The sequence below is a fragment of the Mustela nivalis genome (genome assembly GCF_964662115.1).
Source record: "Mustela nivalis genome assembly, chromosome: 10".
In the NCBI taxonomy this organism is placed as follows: Eukaryota; Metazoa; Chordata; class Mammalia; order Carnivora; family Mustelidae; genus Mustela; species Mustela nivalis.
In genome coordinates, this window is record NC_139029.1 from 112,917,648 (window position 1) to 112,939,805 (window position 22,158).

The 22,158-nt window shown below is 38.2% G+C and overlaps 1 pseudogene across 1 annotated transcript; it reads right to left on the minus strand.

The window, feature by feature from the left end:
* Positions 1 to 16,510: 16,510 nt before the first annotated feature.
* Positions 16,511 to 17,396, minus strand: LOC309843260 (small ribosomal subunit protein uS5 pseudogene; annotated as a pseudogene). The gene has a single exon. The product of its transcript is annotated as a small ribosomal subunit protein uS5 pseudogene (transcript).
* Positions 17,397 to 22,158: the final 4,762 nt, after the last annotated feature.

The window sequence follows — 22,158 nt, forward strand, 5'->3', positions numbered from 1 at the left end:
AGATACCCTCTGGAGGAGTACATGTAGATGTGACAGCACAAGCCTGCCTTCACCCTCTCATGAACATCCCCCAAATAGTTTCATGGGATAAGCAAACAATGCCTCTTGTGGAAGATGGGCGTGTTCTAATGGAGGCAGCAGAAGATGAACAGTGGGACAACAAAGGGCCATTAGAGAGCCACAGACAGCGTATGCTACAGGTTGGTGAGGATATTCAGGAAGACAAGGAACTGGAGAATGAACATTGGAGCTCTGAGCGAAGGTCTAGCATTTGAGATAATGGGAGGTTCTCTGAACCTGGCTGCCTTCCATAGAGATCTAGGTCCAAATTAAAGAAAACATCCCCTGGCCACAGTCAATCCTTGTACCCCGGTTGTGTTTTTGTCTTTTTGTCAAACAATGCACATGCACATATTTGACAGAGAGACAGAGAGATCACAATCAGGGTGTAGAGCTGGAGAGGGAAAAGCTGACTTACCCCTGAGCAGGGAACCTGAGACCAGAGTCGATGCCAAGACCCTGGGATCGTGAGTTGAGCTGAAGGCCGCCTCTGAACTGATAGACACAATCCATGACACAACCTTTGACTTCTGAATACGTCCTAGTTCTAGACGTGAACCACTGCTCTGTCATTGTTCACAAATGAAGGGGAAATGGATTTTGGCTTGGGCTGGTGTTGCTTGAGCAACCTGGCCTGCTTTGAGAGCTGGTATAGTTTGTCCTCTTGAGGTAAGTGATTTGGCTATGTACAAACTACACTCCCACGCATATTTAGGTAAAGAGAATTCCTCCATTGAATGAAACTATGTCTTGTGGTTCCATGCTTCTGTGGATGGTGATGTGAGTCCTCCTTGCCTCTGAATCTGGATCTCTGTTTCTGCTCCCAGATGAGGGACAGTTTTAGCTCTGAATTCTCAAATCCATGTTCAGCCCTCTTTTTTTTCTCTCACTCCTACTTCTCCTACAATAAGCACCTCTTTCTATTCCTTGGAGTCAATGACTTTCCTAAGCTCATTGTCATGTTTCATCATTCTTCCTTCTTTCTTTGGATTTGTTTCCTTATTTACCATTCCTTTTCTGCCAGGTCAAAAATTTGGTCCTTTGCTTCTGCCAGCTTCTTGGACTTTTCCTTCAGTCTGCTACCAATCTTTTCTTTAGAAATTCTTTATTTATTTTATTTTATTTTATTTTATTTTACTTTATTTTATTTCTATCAGTTTAATCTATGTGTTTTGAGACTCCCTGATATCTTTCTGCTTTCAATCCTCCATTGGGCGTGTTATATGTGAGGTTTCACTCCGATTACCTGGCCATGATAATTTCTTGTCTTCTTCCTTGGCAACAATTGATTCTTCCATCTTTGTCTTGGATATAGGTCTCTGACTCTTTCTCAGTATTTGAAAAATCAATTCTGTTTTTTATCCTGATGGTAATTTCTTTAGAAATAAGATATCATGGAGTGCCCAAGGGCTGGCCCTTGAGGGAGTCTCAGGTATGTGTGTGTGGCATGCATGCCCTCTGCTGTTGTATCATAGCTGCCCCCTGTCCTTGAGACCAGTCATCTGCAGAGGCTCTCTTTGCCAGCCTTTTGGTGTGTTTGGGGTCTGGGCTGAATAGGCTGAGGTTTAGCTTGGTGGGATCTGGTGTGCCTGTGAAAGGAGAAATTCAACCTTCACAACAGAATGAATGCCTGTAGCATTCTGTGGTCAGGGGACAGCCTATGGACAGGGCTTTCTTCTAGTCCCCTATGGGAGAATCTGTTCTCTTAAAATGAAGCAAGTTGGACTGAGGAACACAGTACCCTATGTGTTCCATGGTGAGAATTTCGTGTTTGCAGGAGAGGCAATTAAAGCCCTCACCAACCTGTCTTTGGCCAGTAGCTCGGGCTTGATGCTGCCTGTGCGAGAGCCCCAAATTTCTTTTGCCCCCATCAAATCATCTCCAAGAACACTGCCTCTCACTAATGTACAGCCAGAACCCACCATCTTCCCACTGTGTCACCTGGTATTGTCTCTAATCGTGGTTTCCAGGCTGTCTTCACCTGGCTATTTGTTGGTGTTCTCTGACAGAGAAATACAGTGTTCTTTTGAGTTGATATGCCAAGGCTGCTGATCTAAAATCTCCAGGCCTCAAGGCCCTTTGTTGGCATGAACTAGTATGATTCAGACCCCCTGATGGTCAGAATCAATGGAATTGGAGAACGTACTCCTTGTGGGTTCCAAGTGTGCTCCGATCTCTTGTGGCTTTGCCCATTGCATTGTCTCACTGCCTTCTGAATTACCAACTTTCCACTTTTCCCCTAAACCATGTCTCCAGTCTTCTCCCATAGTGATTGCAACTTATTCTCTCTTTTGCTATGGAGTTTGCTTTGTGGGCTCCAGTTCATTTCTGCCATGTTGAAGTTGATGTGGTAATCTTCCTGTTGTGTTCCTGGATAAAGACAAGTCTGGAGTTACCAGACACTACTACCATCTCACTGTCCTGAAAAAGCCCCACAGAATCTTACCCAGCCATAAGCAAGAATGAATTCTTTCCACTTGCCTCATGTGGCAGAATTGTGGAGAGCATTAGCCTACGTCACATCTATCAGTCCCAGAAAGACAAATAACATACAATTTCACTCTCTCATGACTGTCAAGAGACATATGAAAAAGCAAGGGAAAAATGGACAAATAATACGACACTACCCAGGCACACAAAATGTGGTGTTTGTTGAGGTCAGGTTTGAGAAAATATGTGTTTATCAAAGAGGACAAAAGATGACATTCTTTGTAGGAAATGTGGCTGAAATAGAGGGAATGTGAGTTTTCAAGGCATGTCAAATGGAACTGCTATCCATTAAATACCGACTTCCTATCTCCATCAATTTAATTATAATTGTTATTTGAAACACACTCAGCACACACACACACACACACACACACACACACACACACACAGATAAGACACACAAAAGATGGGGAGGAAGTGAAGAATAGCACTAATGAAGCAAACCCAAAAGAAAAGAACTGAGAGAAAAGGATAAATTCCAAGACACATATTCACTCCAAAGATTAGGTCAGGAAACCTACAAAATCTCAGCTCTGTAGTAGTGACTAAAGCGTTTGAAGCAGTAATCAAACCCCTGTCAACACACAGATGGCGAGGTGCAAATCATTTCCTGTTCAACTCTTCTAGACATTTAGAGAAGGCAATGCCATTTTCTTCTCATCAATTCCACAAATGGAGGAGGTGGATGAACTCCACTTTACTAGTATAAAGACCCAATTCAAATAATGACATTTTAGGAAATAAATTATATTCCATTTCAATAATTAAACATAATAAAAATATAATTCTTTCCTTTTCTCTGTCTGTCTTCACCTGCATTTGAAAGGGCCAGCTTGTTTTTGTATTATTTTGTACTGTTGAGGAAGCCAGCCTGTCATCCATCATCCATTTTTGACAGAGTATTCACTGATGCTTCAGTTCCATATATGACCTAGTACTCCGCCTAAGATATGCCAGAACTCTTCAACACCCATTAGCCCGTTCCCTCATTCCCTGCATGTCTCTTTTTTCCTTGACTCTCAGCTTGATTCCTCAGAGTTCTGAGTTACTCTTGGTTTGTCTCCTTCTCTGACTTATCCCCTTCAGTTTTTCCTTCTTTCTACTAAGGGCCGTGGTATTCGTCCTAGGGCACATATGAGAGAAGCCATATGATATTTCCCTATGTCTCCTTGCCCATTTCATTTCACAAACCCAGTCCTGTGGCATTCATGCCAGTGCAAGAATCAAGAGTTCATCCTCCCTAATTGCTGAGGAATACTCTGTTGCCAATATGGACCACACCTTCTTTATCCACTAGTCTTTGCAAGGACATAGCAGCTCAATCCTCAGTTCTGTTCAAGTGAGCCTTATATAAGTGTTGTTCTTGTTGCTGTTCTGTTGAGAAAGCCTGCCTATCATCCATCATCCGTTTTTGACAGAGTATTCAGGGATGCTTTAGTTGCATGTACGTCCAGTGCTCCTCTTAATATATTCCACAACTCCTGACTACCCATTAAGCAGTTCTCTTTTTGGTAAACCTCAGCTGGATTCTCAGAGTCCTGAGTCACTCCTGGTAGGTCTCCTTCTCTGACTTTTTGCCCGTCAGTATTCCCTTCCTTTTCCATTTCCCAACAGCAGGGCATGGGACATTCATGTCAAGGCAAGGTCCAGGGGTTCATTCACTTCGATGGCAGAGGAATACTGAGGTGCCGAAATGGACCCAAACTTCCTGATCCACTAGTCCTTGCAAGGGCATTGCGGCTCACTCCAAAGGTCTGCTCGAATGGGCCTTGCAAGCCGTCTATATACGCCGTCCCTTTCCTTCTGACTAAAGAGTCTTGGTCCACATGTCTATACCCGTTACCACAACAAGTACAGTTAACTAATAATGACAACGGTTTCGGTCCAGGCCTCTTCATTGAGAGTTAGCTCAGATGCAGAATATCACTCTCCTCAAAGACTTTGCAAAGGTATTTAAGGGAAAGCCAGGTAGACAGAGGCCTCATCCCTTAGCCGCGTGTTTCAGAACACTAGGAGACGAGGGCACAGACGGCACCATATAGCGATGCCCTCACCTTTTACCTCGGAAAGGGACTTTCCGTACCTTAGTCATCACTGACCCATAAGCAAAAGACGCTGACAAAGTACGCTCTCACCCACAGGACGAGAAACCCCACGGAGAGCTGCTCATACACGCGACCTCACCTTTTCTTGAGATATCTAGAAATTGTAGTGTAAAAGGACACCTTGCCGTCTCCGGGGATATGTTGGCCTAAAGGAAGGTATACTGAATGTCATTTTCCTTCCTCTATGTCTCCAGAAAGGGGAAGTTTGACATTAAACCACAAGACATCCTGAGTTCTTGATCAGGTTCAGAGGGCTCTTGTTTTGTCCTTCCTGGGGCTTCCTACTTAAAGCCATAGGACACCAAGGTCATGGGAGAGGGACAGCTGCTTCAGTGAAGCCAGCATCTGTGATGTCACAAAGCTTTGAGGTCATAGCAACCACTCCTCATCAACCCAGGCCTGATCACTACACTTGACTGGAGTAGTCATGGGTGGGCCAAGAGGACCCCAGGCCGTCCCAAACTGCTGGAGCCGCCTTGGTCTCTCACCAAGGCAGTTTGCGAAGCGAGTCAGTGTCACCTTCTCCATGGCCCAATTCATAGTATTTGGTCGTGAGTGTCAGCACCAGCCCTCTGGACCTCGGAGAAAGGCAAGATGCCGCATTCCATCTTAGCACCGACAAGCCAAGAAACTAACAGACCGCAAGCAATGCCTCAGGGGAGGAAATCTGAGCCCTGCGTAAGGGTGAGACCCTCCCACCAAATCATGGAGCATCTCAACAGGAAAAGGTCCACCCAAGGGAAGCTCAAAGTGAACCCCCGCAACCGTGCCAAAGACATGTCTGGAGTCTTCCACAGAAAGCACACGAGTACCTCAATGGTCTCCAGAAACGGTGCCAACAAGGCCTCCCAATCTTCCAAAAAGACCATGCATCCAAGGCAGAGTCTACACCCTAGAACCTTAGGTCCAGGACGGACTCATGTTCTTGGAGTCCACAGAAGCCAACGGAGAGCATGTTGGAAGAGACCCATAGCCCAATGAAGCCAACTGAAAGACTTCCGTGCCCATTTCAGGAAGACAACTTGTATGTGCAAAAGGACGCATTGAAGAGGATTCGAATGTGGAAGAACCTTGAGCACTCCCTCATGGTGGATCAGCTACCCTCTGTGGAACTGCATGGAGATGTGGCAGCACAAGCCTGCCTTCACCCTCTCATGACCATCCCCCAAATGGTTCCATGCGATAAGCAAACAGTGCCTCTTGAGGAAGATGGGCATGTTCCAATGGAGCCCCGAGAGGATGCACAATGTGTTAACAAGGGGTCAGTACAGCACGACAGACAGCGGATGCTGCAGGTTGGTGAGGAGATCCAGGAAGGCAAAGAACAGGAGAATGAACAAGGAAGCTCCAAGCGAAGGTCGGGCATTTTAGGATGGTGGGAGGTTCTCTATACCTGGCTGCCCTCCATAGGAACCTAGGTCCAAATTCAATAAAACATCCTTTGGCCCCAGTCAATTATTGTGCACTGTTTTTGTCTTTGTTATCTTATCGAACATGCACATGCACGTTTGGACAGAGAGGCAGAGAGATCCCAATCAGGGGGTGGAGCTGGAGAGGGAGAAGCTTACTTGCCCCTGAGCAGAGAACCTGAGAACAGAGTCAATGCCAAGGCCCTGGAATCATGAGTTGATCTGAAGGCCGCGTCTGAACTGATGGACACAACCCGGGACCCAACAATTGACTTCTGAATACCTCCTGGTTCTAGACAGAACCGCTGCTCTGTCATTGTTCAGAAATGCAGGGGATAAGGATTTTGGCTTGGCTGCTGTTGCTTGAGCTATCCGGCCTGCTTCGAGAGCTGGTATAGCTTTTCCTCTTGAAGTCAGTGACTGGGCTATGGACAAACTATTCTCCGATGCCTATTTGCCTAAAGAGAATACCTCCATGCCTAGATTTTCAGGGGTAATGGCACTATGTCTTTAGGTGCTCCGCTTCTGTGGAAGGTGTTGGGAGTCCTCTGTGCCTCTGATTCTGGACCACTTTCTCTGCTCCCAGATGAGGGTCCTTTTCAGCCCCGAGTTCTCCAATCTAGGATAAGCCCTCTTTTCTTTCTCTCACTCTTACTTCACCTACAAGAGGCACCTCTTTCATTAACTTGGTGATTCCCTAAGCTCACTATCATGTTCCATCAAAAAATACATTCAAATGGCCAACAGACACATGAAAAAATGCTCCACATCACTCGGCATCAGGGAAATACAAATCAAAACCAGAATGAGATACCACCTCACACCGTTCAGAATGGCTAAAATGAACAAGTCAGTCAATGACAGATGCTGGCGAGGATGTGGAGAAAGGGCAACCCTCCTACACTGTATGTGGGAATGCAAGCTGGTGCAACCACTCTGGAAAACAGCGTGGACGTGCCTCGAAAAGCTGAAAATAGAACTACCCTATGACCCAGTGCTTGTAGTACTGGGTATATACCCTACAGATACAAACGTGGCATTCTGAAGGGGCACATGCACCCAAATGTTTATAGCAGCAATGTCCACAATAGTTAAACTATGGAAAGAAACTAAATGTCCTTCAACAGATGAATCAATAAATAAGATGTGGTATATATGTTCAATGGAATACTATGCAGCCATCAAAAAAAAATGAAATCCTGCTATTTGTGATGACGTGGATGGAACTAGAGGGTATTATGCTTGGCGAAATAAATCAATCTGAGAAAGACAACTATCATATGATCTCCCTGATATGATGAAGTGGAGATGCAACATAGGCAGTTTCGGGCGTACGAAAAAAAAATAAAAAAAGATGGTATTAGGAGGGAGACAAACCATAAAAGACTGAATCTCACAAAACAGACTGAGGGTTGCTGGGGGGAGGTGTGTTGGGAGAGGATGGTGGGGGTATGGACATTGGAGAGGGCAGGTGCTATGGTGAGTGATGGTGAGTGCTGTGAATCACAGACCTGTACCCCTAGGGATAAAAACACATTATATAAAAAATTTTAAAAAATAATTTAAAAAACCCATTAAAGAAAAAACACAGATTGCAAGCCCAGAGCTAATCTCATATTCAATCAAAACTTTTGAAAGTTTTCCCCTTAAAGATCAGAAGAAAGACAAGTGTGTCCATTTTCACTACTCTCATTTGACACAGTAGTGGATGTCCTAGCCAGAGAAACAAGGAACACAAAGAAATAAGAGACTCCAAAAAAAAAAAAAAAAAAAAGGAAGAAGTAAAATTTTCTTTTTTTGGATAACATGAACTTACATGTTAAAAAATCCTAAAAAATTCACAAAAAATTTGAATAAACAAATTTAGTAAAATTACCAAATACAAGATCAATATATAAAAGAAAAGAATTTTGTTTTGTTTCTTTTTTTTTTTTATGGACTGCTTCCCAGTTTGTCATGTCATCCTTGTTCAGTGATCACGCTAATCTTCTCTGCATCATTCCAATTTTAGTATATGTGCTGCCAAAGTAAGCACAAGACAGGAGCATTTTAACATTCTAATGATGAACTATCTGAAAAAATAAAGAAAACAATCTAATTCACAATAGCATCAAAAATAATAAAATACTTAGGAATAGATTTAACTAAGAAGATGAAAGATCTGTACTCCATAAACTATGACATTGATAAAGAAATTGAAGGTGACAGAAATGGAAAGATAGCTCATATTTATGAATGGTAAGAATTAACATTGTTAAAATGTCCATACTACCGTAAACCATCTGTAAATCCAATTCCTATCAAAAATCCAATGTTAGGGGCGCCTGGGTGGCTCAGTGGGTTAAGCCGCTGCCTTCGGCTCTGGTCATGATCCCAGGGTCCTGGGATCGAGCCCCGCATCAGGCTCTCTGCTCAGCAGGAAGCCTGCTTCCTCTTCTCTCTCTGCCTGCCTCTCTGCCTGCTTGTCATCTCTCTCTGTCAAATAAATAAATTAAAAATCTTAAAAAAAAATCCAATATTATTGTTTTACAGAAGTAAGTAAAGAATCCTAAAGTTTATATGAGACCATAAAAGACAACAAATAATCAAAGCAGTTCTGAGAAAGAATGAAGAAGGGAGATTACACTTCTTGATTTGAAACTATACTACAAAGCCCTCATGCTCAAAACAATAAAGTATACTGGCATAAAAACAGACCAATAAACAAGTAGAACAGAATTGAGAGTCCAGAAATAAATCCTTTCATACAATCACCTAATATTTGACAGGGGCCAACATATGTAATGGGGAAAGATAGTCTGTTCAATAAATGATATTTAAAACTGAATAGTCACATAAACAGTATGAAAAGGGAACCTTATATCACTCATAAGTCTGAACTTGAAATAGATTAAAGACTTAAAGGTGATGCATGAAACTAAATTTCCTAAAGGAAAACATAGGAAAAATTCTCCTTGACATTGGTCTTGCCAATAGTTTTTTGGATACCAGACTAAAAACACAAGCAAAAAAGCAAAAATAAATAAATGGTATTACATCAAACTAACGTTTCTGCATTGCCAAAAAAAGGGAGAGAGAATGAAAACACAATCCACAGAATGTAAGAAAATACTTACGAATCTTATATCTGAAAAGAGGTTAATAACCAACAGATACAAATAGAAAAAAATATATGATTAAAAAAATAGCAAAAGGATCTCAATAGACTTTTTTTTTCAAAAAAGTTATATAAATGACCAACAGGAGCATTAAAAAGTGCTCAACGTAAAAATCTCAGGGCAAAGTCCTTATGTTGTTGTTGTTGTTGTTTACCTCTGAAAAACACAGCAAGATATTAGAATATATACTACCAAAAAATTGAAACTAACCAATTTTGGTAAATATTGGGGAAAACGGGGAACTTATGCACTGTAATAGGGATATAAATTTGCATGGAAAACAGTATGGAGATTATTCATATTATTAAAAGTAAAATTACCATATGATTCAGTAATCCCACTTCTAGGTATCTATCTAAAGAAAACGAAGTTCACTGTTCAAAGACATATCTGCACTCTTATGTTTATTATAAAATTATTAACTCTAAGCAAGAGATGGAAATAACTTCAGTATCCATTAATGGATGAATGAGTAAAATAAGTATGGTAAATATATACTACGGAATACTACTTAACCATGAAAAATTAAGAAATACTGCCATTTACAACAGCATGGATGGATCTTGAAGGTATTATTCTAAGTGAAATATTTCAAAGATTTTGTATATTTTTTTAATTTATGTATTATGATATCCCTTACATACAGAATCTGAGGAAAAGGAAAACTAATGGAAACTTAGAGTTGAGTTGACAAGGGGTGAACCTGGGGTGGAGTAAGGTGGTCCAAGGGTGCAAACTTGCAACTATAATATGAAAAAGTTCTGGGGATCTAATGTACAGCATGATGATCATAGTTAATAAGATATACATACTTTTTTTTATTGTGCTTCCCTTTATTAAACTTTGCATATATCACATTCTTACAAGTTGAAAGTTTATAGCAATCTTGTATAAAAGAGGTCTGCTGCCACCATTTTTCTAACAACATTTGTTCATTTTGTGTCTCTTTGTCACATGTTGGTAATTCTTGCAATATATCAAGTTTTTTCATTATTATTGTATTTGTTATGGTGATCTGTGATCAGTAATTATGACCCACTGAAAACTCAGAACTAGTGTACTTAAGGTATATACATTGTTTTTCTTTAAAAACATAATGCTTTTGAACAGTGCAGTATAGTTTTTATTTTTTATATGCACTGGGAAACATAATTTTTTATATGCACTGGGAAACCAAAAAATATAATAATTTGACTTAGTTTATTGAGATAATCACTTTATTGAGGCAGTCTGGAACAAAACCCACAAGACCTCTGAAGTTTATCTCTACTATACTATATACATAAAAGTTGCTAAGAGAGTAGATCTTAAAATTCCTTATGATAAATGCATAAAAAACAGTGGCAACTATACGAGATAGTAGATGTATTAACATTTTTATGTAGATTATATTGCAATAAAGATGTATACCAATTTATCAAATTGTACAAAATTTACACAATGTTAAAGGTTTGCAATGTTATAAGAAATCATTTCTTAAATTTACAAATATGTCGATTTTTTTCAATAAAGCTGGAAAAAACTTTTTGTAGAATTAATCTATTTTTCAAAAAATGAAGTAAGGCAGTAGAAACTGCAACTAACTCTGAAATAATAGAATATAAAATCCATTTTCATTATATACACTGTGACAAAAAGTATTACTTAGTTTACAATGGAGGAGTACTTATGAAACATGAAGGATGGTCTATAAATAAGGCTGAAAGAGCTCAGTTTTAAGGTTTAAATTTAAAATCTTCTTTTGAAATACTAAACTGACCACCCAGTGTTCCAAACATCAATGTCTTAACTGCATGAATTTATTTCATACAACTCTATAATCTAGTTTCATAAGAAAACAGCATGCAAATTTTGAATAAGACAGACTTGCTTAAGTTTCATGTTCAACAGTAAAGGATACCTCCCTAAAAACAAATAGAAGACAAATCAGCATATTTATTATGATAATTATTATTCATAAAGAGATTCATATTGAATTAGGGAATATATATCCTCAGAGGGGGTAAAGTAAAATGAAATTTATTTTGGTAAATGTGTCTATGAATAGTCAATACAATGCCTCAATATAAATGAATATTACCATTTTGAACAATTTAATTACTATTACTAGAATTATTATAAGTATAAAAATAGCTATCATTTTAGCATGGAATATGAGATTCTCATGCTCCATGCTTCATCACATACACACAACAACGCAGCATAATAAGTATTATCATCACCATTTCATGGGTGAAAAAACTGAGGCTAACACATTTGGATAACTGGTTTATGATTACATGGGTAGCAAAAATGCATCACACTAATTTAGGCTTTATGATTTCAGAATTGTACTCTTACCATTGCACATTCTATTACTCTGTAAATACTTGGCCTGTTTTCATTTGGTTCTTTAATTTTATTCATGTGGTGATGGCTTAAAGCTTCATTTAAAGGAAGCTTAAAAATTTCATTTAACCAAAAGCTCCCAAGAATTAAAAATGTCATTGATCTAATGTAGACATGGATATCATTAGTTAATGGGTAACTATATATTTTCCACTCTAGTGAGATAAAAGAGTATTTTTCTAAGTTTTAGTCTCTCAGTGTTAAAAAGGACTTTGTTAAAATAGAAATATTTAGACAAAGGTGATCAAAAGTCTGGATCAGGTCACCTTAAGGTAAATATTAGGAACCTGAGGAAACAAATGGAGATTTGAACACTGAGCTATGATATAATGAATGGTTTCAAGTATTTAGTAGAGTATAGAAAAGCCCTTTAAAGCCTGGTCTTAGCCTAGCATTGCAGCTTCTGGGATATCTATCTATCATCTATCTATCTAGATATAATGTAAAAACTTTTTTAACTTAAAGATTTTGAGAAATAGAACATAATCAGCACCATAGAAGATCTGTTTATGATAACAACCTAGCCCCTCCTCCCAGTTTGTTAATATTCTCTCTTATTTAATGTAACATTGTGCAAATAGACCACTACTGATCTGCTGTTATGAATGAAATAGCTATAATCATCTGTTTGCATATCCTGGTGAAAATATTCATTTAGTTCCATGTTGTATTTCTAGGAATGGACCAAATTTTTATTTTTATTTTTAAGTTTTCTAAATATTGTCCAACTTACCTCAAATGTTTTTATTATGGGCACTTTCATTCTTTCACATTCTTGCAAGGCAATTTTACTGTTGCCCAATATGGTAAGTGTGTAATAGTATGTCATTTTAGGTTTTAATTTATTATTAATTTAATATAATTTAATTCCAGATTCATAATAAAGATAAACAGTTTTTATATATGAGTGGCCATTTGGATTACCCTTTCTGAAAAGTGCATGCTCAAATCTTTTGATATCTTAACATTGTGTCATACTGACTTCTTTAATAGTAGATTTTCTGAATGAACTTTAAGCTGTGTAGGTCTTCTCTATTTTATTTTGAACTTGTTTTCATTTCAAAATCTTTATATTTATTTTCATAATCTGCTTTTATTTTTCTTTGTCTATTATCTATCTATCTATCTATTTATTTGCAAGCAAGAGAGAGCGAGCAAGTGAGAGTGCAGGGAGGGATAGAAAAAGAAGGGAAAAGAATCTTAAGCAGGCTCCAGGCTCAGCACAGAGCCCAACTCTGGGCTCTATTTCACAACCCTGACATCATGACCTGAGCCAAATGAAAGAGATAAAATAAAATTAAGGTGTTAAAAAAAAAAGGAAAAAGAATTGGAGGTTTAATTAAGTGAGCCACCCAGGCACCCCTGTGGTACCTTAAATTAGCTGTCATATTTTTAAAGTTCTAGAGTATCCATTTGGTTCATTTATAAAACCTTTCTCAATATCATTTTTAGTGTCAGTTTTTGGTTCAATTTGCTTCCCCTCTCATTTCTTTGAGCAGAGTAATCAAGCCATTTTACAATCTTTATTGATCATTTTAACATCATACTTAATCCCATTTTGTCTATCAAATCTTGTTAATGGTTTTTCTTTGTGTGCTTTGTTACATTTTGCTATGTTCAAGACATTATATTTGAAACTCTTATTGAGTAGGGATAATTAAGAGCTATAATAATGGTATGGTCCTCCTTGGTAGGATTTTCTCTTATATCTGAGACTCTACAAGACAATCATACTCCAAATTCAGTGATTGACTTTCTCAGTTTACACAGAAGGCAAGGTAGGCTATAGTCTTATTTCTGCTTCTCCTTGTGCTTTGGGGATCTCAAGTTAAATTTGGGTTGTACCAAAGTCCTCAAATTTGATTGCTGCTGGATTTTGAATTTTGTTTCTCTAGTATCAAGAGTCTATGAACAACACAGCTCAGTGTGTTTTAGCAGTTTCAAATGCTCTCATAGCTAAAATGGCTTCAGGGCATATATCTCTAGGCTCTCATTGTATTTCGTATTTTGGCCCAGTAATCCCTCACTTATTTTTATAATCATTCTGATATTTTTAACTTTAAAAGCTATTTTGTCTGGATTTTTAGTTGTCTTAAGTAGGAGTTTTTAGATCACCATTACTAGAAGCAACAACAAATATACATGAAAATATCTGCAGTAGTTTATCACATCTTTATGGCTTTGAACTTCCATAAGCTGAGGCATCCTTCTCTAATCACTTAGGCAAACTCCAATTTACCCTTTAAAACAACCCAAGAATTGCTTCATTTAAGAACATGTTCAGGGATGACTCTTCCCCACTGTTCTTACCAACATTCCCACACACTCTTTGCTACCCAAAGCTTGTTTATGAACTTTCGTTAGGTATATCAGCGTGACCAGAATTTTGCTCTATTGTATTTTTGTCCTTTAGAGCTTTAATTAAATATGAAGTCCATAGAAAGTCTGTCCCTTTTCTTTCAAACCTGGGTTAGTTATTTCTTCTCATTCTTTGTCAGAAGTTACTTTATTAGAGAAACTTATAGCTCTATTGTGACTTTGGAGCCTTTACAGTTTTTCGACTGGAAAAATCACCCATCCCTGAGATTTTTACGCAGCTTCCTAGCTGATATTATTCAGAAATCTGTTCAAAGCAGACTTTTTCAGGGAGGCCCTTTTGGACCACTCAGTTTAAAAACCTCTTCTCAATCACTGCTCTTTTAAAAATGTGCTTATTTAGTTCAAATATGCATCTCTATTAAAGAAAAATCAGTACGTTTTTTTTTTTAAAGTTGGCTTACCTATTATCTATCTCTCCCATTAAAATGATTCCTCTGGGCTGGGGTTTTGTTGTGCTCATCTTAGGCCAGGCACTCAATAAATTGTCTCTGAATGATTGAATTGTTTGACTCCCTTGCTAGATTCTCAACTTCATGAGGCCAAGGATTGTTCTATTCAGTCCTTCTTTATCCTCAATGTCTGTTATATTGCAGTCACTTACATGACTAATGGGAAAAATCACAGAAAGAAAGAGTTAAAACTACATAAAAACCCCGTAGGTTCAATAACACAAAGCTTTCTAAAATTATTTAGCCCAGGAATTGAATACTGGCTGCACTTTTGATTTTTTTTAAATGGTATTGAATTTAATTTAAATGGAAATACTGGAATGGTAGAATAATAAAAAAATTATAAAAGCAACTTGCTCCTTAAAGTAAGAATTATATAGGGCATCTCTTCTAGAAGCAAAATTTTCAAATGACAAACATCTGAAAGCATAGAAGGAGAAGTAAGAGTGTGAATTGTACTTCAATGCTCTTTTCTTTATATTCAACAAACAGCTTCATTCACACACCTTTCCAATTTTTTCAACTCTTTTGACAAAGCCTTCAGAGGAGTTACTGCTGATGACAACCATCACAGCCTAACAGGAGAAATTTTATAAAGAAAAATAATAGCATGTTTTTCCCAAATTGTTAAGGATATGGTGAAGCTCTGTCGGATTCAAAGGAGGAATGTGCAATTCCATGCTATATATAATAATAACTTGTTTTAATAGTGGCTTTGCAATTTTTCAGATATATCCATTTACTGAAACCACTATCAAATAAACAAAAACAAACAAATGAACAGGGGTTCGAGACAGAAATTATCTAATCTAAAAATAGCACATGTTCACAGAATACACAACACATATCCCAAGTACTACTATAGGTTTCAAGTAATAGTCAAAACAATAGTAAACATGATTCAGACCCTACCAGTCAAATCATAAATGGGACCTTAACTGTAAATCCTTATCTTTAGATCAAAGCGGGTAATTGGGGGCTGAAGATACATTATAGAACTAATATGTTATAGAACTCCTCTGAAATGAGTCATTTATTCCATCACTTTTCCTGCACAGCTGCTGACCCATGTTTTGGTTCCTGGAAATAGCTGCTACCCTGTCATACTTCTTAAAAGCACATATATTGATAACTCTACTCATTCCTCCATTCCTCTGTGACTGTCACTGTGTTAAAATGTGGAGTCAGCTGACTCACTTGTGATGGTAATAAAGTAGATGAGTTTGCAAAGTATTTTGTTATTTCTAAAAATGCAAAAACCAAATTACATTGAAATCATAAGGGGTGTTTCAGGGAGAGCTGTAGGATGTGGTTTCTTGTGTAATCCACAGAGATTAGCTCCAACACATATTTAAACTCTCCTCTAGGAGCAACCTTAGTGGTAAAGCAAGAAGATAAACAGATGTAAACACACCCTGGCACAAAATTATCACTTATGTTTGGCTTCCTAGTCTCCTCGTGTTACTTATTTATCTTAACTTCTCTCTGAAATCAGGGAACACAGAATCTCAATCAGTAGACATTTTTCTACTGAATTACCCAATAGTCCGATCATACCCCTAATACTTTTTAAAATTATTTCACTCATAATCCCAAATCTGCTTTGCTTCCTCATCTTAGTACACTGTAATTTGATTTCAAAATGAGGACAGTTGTCAGTAATGCCACATTCATTCATCTATTTTACAATTCCATGTGCTTATAACTATGAAGATATGTTAATAACATCCATTCCAATAAGCCACCCTAAATTTATTATCATGAAACAAGACCTCAAGAAAGAGAATTCAAAATCATCCATGTATTTGCAACTTATTGCAATAAAGCCTTTATCAATAGACTTCCCTGTGCACATGGTGGTCAAATTGCTGGTGAAAACCAGCCAGATCTATTACAAGCTTTCTCATGGCTTCTAGGTAACCCAAGTGAGCCTTTATTGATACTGGGAAGGGATAAAGCAGGGAAGGGATAAACAGTGCTATAAGATTTGGCTAGACAAAAGTAATGACTCTCATTACAAAGTGAGTATTTTTTTTTCAAGCTTTAGTTCAGTTTATTTTTCTTGTATAAAACTATGTAGTAGCCACAGCTGGAGCCTGGGTCCTCTGAACAGAGACTCTGGTGTGGGTCTTCACAAGATGGTCCGTGAACTCCTGATAGGGAGACTTGGTGAACACAGTCTCCTTCCAGAGATCAGGGGTGAGATAGCTGTAGGTCTTGGAGATGGCATCGAAAGTAGCCTTGGCAAAGTTCCCTAGGGTGGCAGTGCAGCCCCTGGCCGAGGTGTAGCAGTCGTCAATACCAGCCATCATCAGCAGTTTCTTGGGCACAGGGGCCGAGACAATGCCAGTGCCTCTGGGGGCGGGGATGAGACGCACCAGCACAGAGCCACAGCGGCCAGTCACCTTGCACGGGACAGTGTGGGGCTTGCCGATCTTGTTCCCCCAGTAGCCTCGCCGCACAGGGACAATGGAAAGCTTCGCCAGAATGATGGCTCCGCGGATGGCAGTGGCTACCTCCTTGGAACACTTGACATCCAAACCGACGTGTCCATTGTAATCTCCGATGGCGACAAATGCCTTGAACCTGGTCCGCTGGCCCGCGCGCGTCTGCTTCTGCACAGGCATGATCTTCAAAACCTCGTCCTTGAGGGAGGCTCCCAGGAAGAAGTCGATGATCTCAGACTCCTTGATGGGCAGGGAGAAGAGATAGATCTCCTCCAGGGACTTGATCTTCATGTCTTTGACCAGGCGGCCCAGCTTGGTGACGGGGATCCACTCCTTGTCCGCGGCCTTGCCCCCGCGAGCTCCGCGGCCTCGGCCCCGGCCCCGACCACGGCCCCGGCCCGCCCCGGCCCCGGATGCCGCTGCCGAAGCCACCGCGGAAACCGCCACGGCCTCCCATTCCAGGGCCCCCGGGCCCTCCGGGCCCTCTCGCAGCACCGGCGTCATCCGCCATTTGGTGTTCTCTCGGAGAGGAAACAAAGTGAGTATTTTAAAGCAAAAGAGCCTGTTGGGAATATTGTTTTATAAAATAGTGGTTTTTTTTATTAACTTTTTAAAATTCAATTAGGTAACATATAGTGTACCAATAGTTTCAAATGTAGATTTCAGTTATTCATCCATAGCATATAATAGCTAATGCTCAGTACTTACTGTTATAGCTTCTTGAAAGCAGAATTTTAACCCACTGAGCCACCCAGGCGCCCTTGAAAGCAGAATTTTAGATCACATTTTCTGATTACTTCCATGTCGTACAACACTTTCCTGCTAGCAACCTTCAAAACATACTGTTTGTTAGAGGAATTTCTTTAATAATAAATAAATAGGAATTCATTTAAATTTATAAATATATAAAATAAATAGGAATTTATTTAAATTTATTTAAATATTACACACTGTTTCATTGTTCATAAATAAGGTGATGATATTATAGCCATTAGTTGGTAGCACTGATATATCACTATCTTTTTACTTCTCAGTGCATTCTCTTTACACAAATAGATATATATTTTAAAAAATGTGAATCTGTGGCAAACTTGTATAAAACCCTATACAGTAAAGTTTATCATTTTAAGTAATCTCAATTATCTTCCTCAATTGTGATAGTATATCCTTCTATCTAGGCCAGATATTGTATGAGGGATTTGAAGAGACATACTTTTCTAAATTTCACTTTTCTCATCTGCAAAATGCTTATCATGATCCTACAAAAAAATACACTTATAATTTTTTGATGAAAATTTATTTATTTATTTTAAGATTTTATTTCTTTATCAGAGAGAGTGGGCGAGAGAGCAAGCACAGGCAGACAGAATGGCAGGCAGAGGTAGAGGGAGAAGCAGGCTCCGGCCGAGCAAGGAGCCAGATGCGGGACTCGATCCCAGGATGCTGGGATCATGACCTGAGCCAAAGGCAGCTGCTTAACCAACTGAGCCACCCAGGCATCCCTTTTGATGAAAATTTAATCTGTATAAACAATATATTTGCTGTAATGCGTGGTTCATGGAAAACATCTTTTTTAATTATAAGCAGTATTAGAAATTAAGTAAATGTGTCTATAATATTTAAAGTTTTAACACATAATTCCACTGCTTTGCCTTATTTTCTCAAATCCCTTTACCACTTTCACTGACAGAGTCAAATGTACTTTTTCTACTAGTAGCCAGCTCTTTGTCTTTTGTCAGAAAGATGCCCTTGTGAATTATTTATAATAGAGATATTAGCAATAATAATAATAATAATAATAATAAATAGCAATGAAAATGTTAAAAAAAAAGTTTTCTTAACTAATTAGGGTTCTTAGACATCAATTAGAGGAACCACCTCGGGCAAGCAAATTAATCTGCAAGACATTCCCAGAATTAACAAGTCAGTCAGATACAGGCTTGTCTGTAGACTGAAAAGAACTAGGTTTGGAAAATAGGTAAGGACAGTGAAAAAAGTGATCAAATTTTTGGGCAAAATAAACTCTTAGGTGTCCTTTCAATGGAGTCCTGTTCATTATGTAGCAGAAACTCTGGAGATTATCTCAATCCATTGGAGTCACCCCGTTTATTAGCTTGCTATTGACAAAGTTATTTACAAACTGTAGAGCAAGAGGTTATAATGGAGAAAACTGATGGTAATGCACAGGATTCTTGTTAACAATAATGCAAGTTAGTGATTTTTCATTAGAAAACATAAATTCTATAACCCAAATTATGGGCCCAGAGCACTTCTGCTGCACAACTCTGCTTATATCCCAAATAACCATGTGAACTAGTTTTAATATCTGCTTCTCTTATTAATTTTTGAATAAAAATTCTTGACACAAGTATTTTATAATTGTGTGATAATCATGAATTTAATTTTTGGAGAACAAAACACACTTTAGCATAACTAGGTTTGTTCACAGAACCAGCCTTGATAACACACTTCTATATGTTAGAAATGATATAATAAATGTAGAATATTGGGCACTTGTTTGGTATTCTTTGCCATGTTTTGCACTATCTAAAAAGAGATCAGTGAACTTGGACTGGAGTTAGTAGACATGGAAGAAAATAAAATATTACAAAGAAGAATACTCTGTGGTCCACAACCTAAACGGCCTGGGATTCCCATCATTTGGATCCCTGTAGCTTTACAGAAGTCAATCAAATTTTTGTATCTCTGATTAAAGTTGTTTCCCCAGTACTTTTTCAAACATCTCTTGTAAAGTATTGTTTCCCAGAAAAAAAGGGATTTTGCACATGTATCTGCCTTTGTCTCTGGTCATGATCTCAGTCAGGATCCTGGGATCGAGCCCCATATCGGGCTTCCTGCTCATTAGGGAGTATACTTCTCAGTCTCTCTCTGCAGCTACATCCCCCTGCCCCACTCATGCTCTCTCTCTCTCAAATAAATAAATACAATCTTTAATTTTTTAATTAAAAATAAGATAAATAAATTAAAATAAAAAGTCTGGGTTTACTGCCCCATTTAGCTCCTTTTGTTTTTTTGAGTTGTATTTAAAGCAGCATGAGAGAACATGAGGCTCTCAAACTTAAAAAAAAAAAGGAAAAAATTGAGTTTTGTTAGGATTTAAGATCTTGTCTGCTAGACAAAAACGTTGGCTTTGTTAACATGTGAAAATTATCAAAAGGGAATAAGATAGAATTCTAATAATTTTTGTAGAAATTAAAAATTTTCTCCAACCCAATTACATACAGACCCATTAAGTAAATTCATTCCAATGTCCCAAACCAACCTTTTCTAATAGTAATGCATCTGTGTAAACAGGGTCAACCCAAGGAATAAATAAATATTATTATTTTTTTCCTGTCTCTTCCACAGTCTCATCTGGGTATATTGGTAGCAAGCCAATTATCTATCTTATAAGACATGATATCATAAGGAAGGGTATTCTGTCCATTTGGAACAACTGAAAATCATTGTAATTTTATCTTGGTGCAGTAACTTGAGATGGCACAGTGTGGTTTATGAATATATTTTATTTTTTTTTTACTGGGAAGAAGAGATTATAGAGATATTGGTTATCCAAGAGAGACTGACAGGTGTTGATAGTTGCCAGGTCAATATCCATCTACTTTTTCCTTTAGTATCAGAAAGCACTGAGGGATTGACAACAAGGAAACTTAAAACAACATCAAATATTTTATTGTCTCTTTTCTAGTTACATTGTAACCATATGACAAAGTATCAGTCGTACAAGATATCATTCTCTTTTACCTCTATCTTTCTGCCAGAAATGTGGGCTTAATAGTGAGAACTCCAACAGCAATTTTTGCAACTGTGAATAAAAAGCCATGAAAACCTCTAAGATAGTTCACTTGACTTTCTTAAGACTCTGAACCAACACCAGAAAACACTCTCTGTAGTCTTCTTGTTAAATGAAAAATATGGTTAAACCACTTTTGACAGTCTACTACCTACAGCAAACTGTAAATCTTAATTGAAATATGTCCTCTCAGCTGTGCTTAAGCAACTGAGTCCTGAGCTTTTCAGGTTTTCAGTCTGAAAGAGTACACCTCGGGTGCTCTGAAAGGGAAGAGAAACGACACCCTGTTCTCCATATAAATTAAAGAAGAGAAATCTGTGCATTTAAGTGGGCCATATAAAATTTATCAAGCAGTTATCTCCTAACTCCTTCCTATCCAAATTACCTGATATGCTCTCCCTACTCCTTTATTCCACGTTACTGCCTTTTCACAACATGTCTTCTGTTATTTCCTTCTTGCAAGCTAGTTTTGATTTCTGCATCTAAAAAAATCAACAATCATTGTGTATTTCAATTCCCATTTTCCTCAAATGCATTGATTCTTCTTATCTATTACTCTTTTCTCATACTCAGTGTCTTTGTCTTTATGGGTTTTGTACTTTGCTTTTCCCCATCCTTTACTGCCATTATATAATCAATCTAATAACTTCTTAGAGAAAGTTAAAAATTCCCGCATAGCCACACGTGAACACAAAGTCACTGATTTTTAGCAAACCTATAAGATAGTCAGACATCCATTCAATTTCTTTTTTTTTAAGATTTTATTTATTTATTTGACAGAGAGAGATGACAAGCAGGCAGAGAGGCAGGCAGAGAGAGAGGAGGAAGCAGTCTCCCTGCTGAGCAGAGAGCCTGATTTGGGGCTCGGTCCCAGGACCCTGGGATCATGACCTGAGCCGAAGGCAGTGGCTTAACCCACTGAGCCACCCAGGCGTCCCTCCATTCAATTTCTTAACTGAGTCCCAAATGCATCCTGACTTCTAACCTAAACCTAAGCTCTACTTCTTACACGTTGTTATATGACCAAATTCTTTCAGTTCAGTATTTTGTAACATTTAAATATTAATCAGTTGATGCTTTGTTTGTGTATTTCTATGAAAATAATTTGAATACTGTAGATTTATTGTTATATTTATAGGTTTATAATCAAAGTTTCATCAGTTGAAGTTTTTGGAAATTTCAGATATAATGATTAACCTAAAATGATACTGCCTCAAATCCCTCTGATATCAAGGCCCAACACCTGATTATAGCCAAACCTGTGGTGGATAGTTCCATGGGAAATTGCAGTTACTTAACACTGATAGCATCTCATGTTCTCTCTCTCATTTTAGAATGTCTCCAACACAACCTGAAAGTGTAGGAGAGTTAATGTCCTCTGAGGACAGCTCTCAGTGAAGTGGAAATAAGAACCATAGGTAAAATTGTCAGTTTTCAGGTCTTCATGAGGACAACTTAA